Genomic DNA, 6,850 nt, shown 5'->3' with positions numbered 1-6,850 from the left:
AGTAGAGAATTGCATAATCTGTTTTCAAATTGAATCATCTGATTTTTATCTCTATTGCAACATGGAATCAATGTCCTTCTGGTAACGAGAGTGAATTGACCTAGCTAGGATTGTAATTTTTCCTCTTGCTTTCTGTTTATTTATTACATAAAATTTAGAATCCTCAGGTGCAGTTTAAATTTTAGTTGGAATCTTGTTAGACATTCTGATGGAAAAGTGTCATCTTAAATAATTAGGATTTATAAAACTGGAGGATGCAGAGGCATGGTGTAAGAAAATATAATTGCCAAGTTGGTTAATGGGAGTGATGGTGAGGGAATACTCTTCAACTTTGACACTCTAGCTCCTGGATCTATGTAGTCTATCTCTTGATAGCACAACCTGATATAATGATGTGAAATTTAAGAAGTGTAAGCAACACCATCACCTGTTCCATAATTCTACTAGGCGAGTAGCTTTTTATTTTTATTTTGTAGTTGAAAATACAGTGAATACCATGGTCATATAATATCTTTATTTTTGTTAACTGTGGTCTGATTCAATTTTAGGCATGATCTATTGACACTTTGTTAGTGGTGCTTGCTTAGGATTTATTGTCTGTAAAAGCAAAATGTAAAAAAAAAATGCTTGAGTTTTTCTAGTTATAATTATTTCTGGGTTAAAAGAGATCCACTTGTTAATTTATTATGAGAGAATGATGAAAAGAATGATGCTGTCACAAGAACCTAGAGACAGACCTCTCCTCCTAGCTGGCAGGATATTTGGAAGAAGCATTTGATAGACAAAATTGCAGTGACTGGAAACCACTATGTTACTCAGTCCTCAATCATCCTGTGCATCATCAGAGGCTGGATAAAACAACTAGCCAAGTCAAGTTGTCAACTTGGTTGTCTTGTACAATGCCCATGATGTATGTGCTTTGGTATTTGATAGCATGAAATCCCATGATATTTACACTGCTTTGTCTCTCTCAGAGATCCATCCTGATTACTGTACCCCCCAAATTTTATCATCTTACAAAGTTCCTTATAGACAAGTCTTGATTTCTTCCTATTAGTTATGTACCTTCTTACCTGAGGTAACTTCTTTTTCCACGTGTAATTAAGGATGAAGTGTGCTGCCAAGTATTCTGATCTTTGGAAAGAGATTTTTTTTTATTTTTCAAGGATAACCCTGAAAGATACTGTACAATGGTGTTATTTTATTTCAGCTTACTTCTAAATGAAGCTAACTCACATTTATTTCTAGAAACATTTTGATAAAGGTTGGCCAATTTCCCTTCTATCTGATTCACAAAGGGACCTTTTCCTAAGGAGGAAATGAATAGGTGTTGTATTACTTCTTTGCTTTAAAATTGATTGGGGTTTTCTGAGAAAGAGAGTAACTTCATGACTATCTTCTTGATTAGTTATTTGCTTAGTTATTGGTCACACTCTACAAGTGTGACATCAGGTGAAATGTAAAGGAAGATAGAGAGTAAAATAAGTAGAAGATATCAATTGATTATACTTTTGTACTGAAGTAAGGTTTTTCAAGTACTATATGACTTGCATATCTCTCTGCCTTCCATTTAAAATAGAAATATAAAATTCATCTTTAATTTTATGTATCACAAATAAACTTCTAAAAATAAAATTTACACCTATTTTTTTCCTAATTCTGTTCATGATTTCTCTATTCTCTTGATTATATGAATTTTTTATAACTGATACTAACTTGATAATCTGTGTCATTTCCTGGTTTACAAACACTTATTGATTTTTGTCTCTTTTTACTTATAGTGGGCCTCCAGTGACTAAGGGAAAGACCTCTTCCTGTCTGCTTCTCCCAACCCTGCTCCAGCCTCTCAGCTTCCCAGACCCTCATGCAGTTGGTTGTAAATTCTTGCTGAAGCTCCTTTACTGTCAACTTTTCAGGACTAAAAAAATGAAAAATTAAAAAAAAAAAAAATCACTTTAAAAAGCAAAATGTGGAGGATGAAAGCAGCACATATTTTTTTTGTAATTAGACTTTTTAAAAATTTTTTAACATTTGTCTCTTTTTAATGTGGGTCAGCCACTGATACTTGATCAAAATAACCATTTCTTTGTTGAGTTCTCCTGACCAAGGAATAGCCACACCCTCAGAACAAAACAAAACACACACATACAGAAAAAAAAAAAAAAACACAGAATCATCTTTAACCTAATATTTTATATGTTTCAGATCCTCATAACTTTGCTCACAAGGTTCTGTGTTCAGTTGAATTGTAACTGCTTTTTGTATTTGGAGAGAGTGTGACTATTGAACTTGAAACTTTTTATTCTGGGCATCTTGGTGGATTCTGGTTAGATAAAGTGGGTGAGAGGGTGAAGGGAAAGTGGGGAGTTCTTCTCTATTATAACATGAAGTTTCCCCACAGTCTGCTCTCAGCTGCCAAACCTCAAGTTTTTCTTACACTGGTGTACTTTGATTATTCTTACTTCCCCTTTATCCATAATTTTTACAGAAGCTTATCAAATTACACTATTAAGAACAATTTTAAAAATAAAGTTATAGTTCACCTCACCATTCTGCACTTGTTATTTATGGTTTCACTCACCTGCTTGCCTGTTTCTGATGTCTGAAAAACAGACATATTACTTTCCACATTTTATCCAGTTTCCTACATGTATATACTGGAAAGAAAGAAAATAAGGTCTGGAAATATTCTATTTTTTTGAATGATATAATCAAGAAAATAAAATTTAAACATGCTAAATATATCTACAGAATTTCTCAAGTAGCTATGCTTAAAACAAAGAGAATATCCTGTAAAGAAAATCTATAGTCAGTTTCAATAAAGCAAGAATAGAACCCACGTATTTATCATTAATGATGGGCTATAGATGATACATACAGAATAACCTCAAGATTTAAAGGAAAAATTGTATTCAACCTGGTATTCTAAACTGAAGCAGACTGTCCATCAATGATAAATAAAAATAGATCTTCATAAATGATAAAATTCTAAAAAGCAATTTTCTGTGCCTCATTACAAAGAGGGTTACTAAATATAGAAGAAAAATAAAACAAAGGGAGCAGAGTTTGTGGACAGAAATAGTGGCTCTAACTACAGAGCTCAAGAAAGTTATGCTGATTCTGCAGTAGACCTTGAAAATAGTTTTTTTTAGCATACCTCAGTCCTACCTTTAAAATGATGCTTAAGCTAGTAAGTAATCAATTGATGGAATGTAGCAAAAGTTAGAAGATTCTAGTGACCTATTTTTTTTTTCACCACACACAAAAAAAAAGAAAATTAGAAAATACTGGAAAAACAAAGTGATGAAAAAGAAAGTAAAAACCCACTAAACACAAAAAATGGAAAGTCAAGTTCTGCATATGAAAAACAGTAAAATGTGCACTTTTTGTAACATTTAATGGGATAGAAGAAAGTAGTATTGATTGTTCTTGATGGTAAGGACATCCCTCCATTAGCAGCATTCATGTCCTGATACCAGATGTCAGAAACGCTAATAAATTAGAGAAAGAAATCATTCTTACTTCTGGTGTGTGTTTTGTGATGAAAACTATTTTAAAGTCAAATTTGTGAAAATGCTTACTGGTTTTTAACCTTCATAAATTTTCTGTAGACAAAGAATGCAACACATAATTATTTTTAAAAGAGAATAACTAACTGATGAAGCATGAACATAGGGACTTGTAACTATTAAAAAATAGAGTGAGGTGTGGTGGTCTGTACAGATGCTGATACTCAGAAATAATAAAGTGTCCAATGTAGATTAAGCAAGAAATCACAGAACATATATTATTATGATTATGTAAATAATAATCAATAAACACTAAAGCCTTTTAATAGTTGACTCATTAGGCCTGAAGAGAAAGAAGTGGGCCCATGAGCTAAATTGCTTTTCCTCCCTCTCTCATTGCAATTGGAAAAATAATGGGAACCCTAAAACATTGTGAAGGGTCTTCTATGTATATATTTCAAAATTATGGTCAATATCATACAACTAGTAGTAGATATGGCTAAATTTAGTTTCCTTTTAGAACTTTACATAGTTGCAGAGGCTGCTGATTAGGGTGTAAATTTTGGAAACTACTGTTTTATACAGTCCAGGTGATTGAACCCAGGGGTGAATTTTCATTCATATATATTCACAGTTCTTCGATATTTTGCTTTGATACCTGGTCTCAGTTTCCAAGGCTGGCCTTGAAGTTGTGATTATTCTCCCTCAGACTCTATGATTTTTGAGAATACAGGTATGTACCACCACATCAGGCCTGGACACTCCCTTTTAATTTTTACACGCATCTAATAATCAAAATGTTTTTTAAATATTACTGCCTTTCCTTTTATATAAAATATTCAATACTAACTTTCCAAATTGGTCTTCACCCTCACATTGTTTTTTTCAAAAGACCAATCTTCATGTTGAGTAGTTATACTTTCTTTTTTAACCATAACATGATATGCTCATTAAGTTCTATTCTGAGTTAGCAAGTCAATTTTATATATGTTTTAGAAAAACAAATTGCCATAAATTGTTCTGGTCATGCTCTTAATAGAAGTACCTTTTAGTCATCATCAAAAGAAAGATAGAAGGAAATTTGTTAAAGTCAAAAGCTAAGATCCAACAGTGGGCCAGTTCTTGTTTCAACCAGATGTTTATGATTTGATTGCTTTTTAAAAAAACATCATTCTTTGGATTGCTCTGATGGCCTTTCCTATGATATTTAATAGTCAGCTCCATTTAAAAGCAATAGTTTAGGTGAAAAGTGGATAATAAGGTAAATAAATATTTGGAAGAAATTAATAGTACTCAATATTTCTCATGACAATATACAGCTTCCTCCCACCATTCTGAGATTGCAAATCATAGAGCTTTCAATGACTTCCATTCCTCACTACCTTTCACTACTCAGCTAATGCAGAATTAATTTCTCAACAAATTTGCATTAAATAAGTAGCAATTTAGAGAAAACCAGATATAATTTACACCACTGAAATTAAAACAATATATGTGGCAATTTGCCAAATACTTGGCATATTCAAAGAATAAAATGAAGAAATTTAACAGAATTGTGGCTTTCCTTTATGTGATAGGGGAAAGTTTATTGTCATGTTGTTTCAAAAAGACATTGACCACTTCCTTATTAAAAAAAAAAAAAAGTTGTTATTCTTTAACATGGATTTTCTTGATTTTTTAAAGTTTTTCCCATTTTTCTTGCACACTGAGAAGGTATTTGCTGGGGTCAAACACAGTGTGATAATGATCAATCAATTGAATTTTCAACTAATATTATAAAATGCATCTCTGACACATTTGCAATTGTTTTCATGTTATATAGTAGCCTCATGCACATTCAGCATGAGAAGAGGTTGTTCATTAATTTTGGTATCAATACTGGGTTAGGTACATTGAAAAGATGTTGAGAAAATTACATCTATAATAATGGAATCTCCCAATTCACTTTCTGGTTAAATCTCCCTGTCCTCACTCAGGACAGTTTCTATGTAGTTTTTTTTTTATGTCTCAGGAGAAATATTGGTAAAAAATGTATCTTTCACCTGTAGCATAAAAATAAGTGGTCATGTCCTTCATCTTCCTGAACTGAGGACAAGCATAACTCTGAAATATGGTACTGTGAACAGAGATTTTCTGGAGTCAGTCTTGACATAGTTTTGAGGGTGCTGTTTCAAAAATTTCAAAATTTCTCTTACACCATCGGTATTGGATTACTAGGGATCTTACTACATATTCAGAACAGTACATAAGTGAACAAATTTTTTGTTAAACAAAAATGCCCTGTGCAGCCAGGGATGGCTGAAATACTGATTATACTGAGACTCTGGAAATCTCAGTTATTTTTTTTTTACCTCTAACTACTAAATTTTTCTAGCTCAGTAAATCTCTCTCTATTCTTTTTCTTGCTTTTAAAACCAGAGGAGCAATATTTGTCTTTTTTAAATTTCTGTATTGTTTCCCAATTTGACTGAAATAAAACATGTAGAAGTCTTTTGGAATATATTACAAAGCATACAAATGAAAGTCAATAATCATTGTTAATTTTGTAGGGACTCTTTTTCTTTCAAATGCTGTCCTAGCTCAAAGTTAGTAACATATCTTTCTTCAATTACCTCTGATTATATATCCATTCCCCCCCTAGCATTTGGAAGCCACACTTAATCCACTATTGGTCTTTTGCTTATGTCTTTACAAGATTTTATTTGTATGCTATTGTGTGTTGAACCCATTGATTTTTCTTTCATTTAGTGTAGTTTCATGTATAATTAAATTGTTATAAATGTCTATATTAGAGAGTGTAAAATGTCCCCAGACCTTATTCTTAACCATATGTTGTTGTAAACTCAGTTCTTCATGAATTATATGTAATATCAATAAATTTTTGAATGATATTCAATATGATTTTTTATGGATTCCATGAATAAGAAGACTTTATCCTATTGTAACTGGTAAGACAACATTTTATGATAAGAAACTTAATCTTTACATACAACCTTCTCAGTTTACCTTACTAACTGGTCCATAGAAAATAAGACTATGAAACATAGCTCATTGATTATTCCTGCCTTGATACAATACTACCCATAGAATAGTAGTGATGTCAGAATTTACTAAAGTACATGAAAACACTGATCATAGAAAACAAAACATTCATTCACAGAAAAATGAAATGGCCCCAATGAGGCTGAAGTCTAGAAGGCCATTATGCACACACAAGAAAGATAAAGCTCTTCTCTCCACAAGAGCTATCTTTACATTTGTGGAAATTCAGTCTCTTCAAATCAATAGGAATTGTTAAAATGTTAAAATTTGTAATTCAAGATATGAAAATCTGGGGCTTT

Source organism: Marmota flaviventris, unplaced genomic scaffold (assembly GCF_047511675.1).
Source record: "Marmota flaviventris isolate mMarFla1 unplaced genomic scaffold, mMarFla1.hap1 Scaffold_118, whole genome shotgun sequence".
In the NCBI taxonomy this organism is placed as follows: domain Eukaryota; kingdom Metazoa; phylum Chordata; class Mammalia; order Rodentia; family Sciuridae; genus Marmota; species Marmota flaviventris.
The sequence above is the reverse complement of the archived record's forward strand: the minus strand, read 5'-3'. Positions refer to the sequence as shown.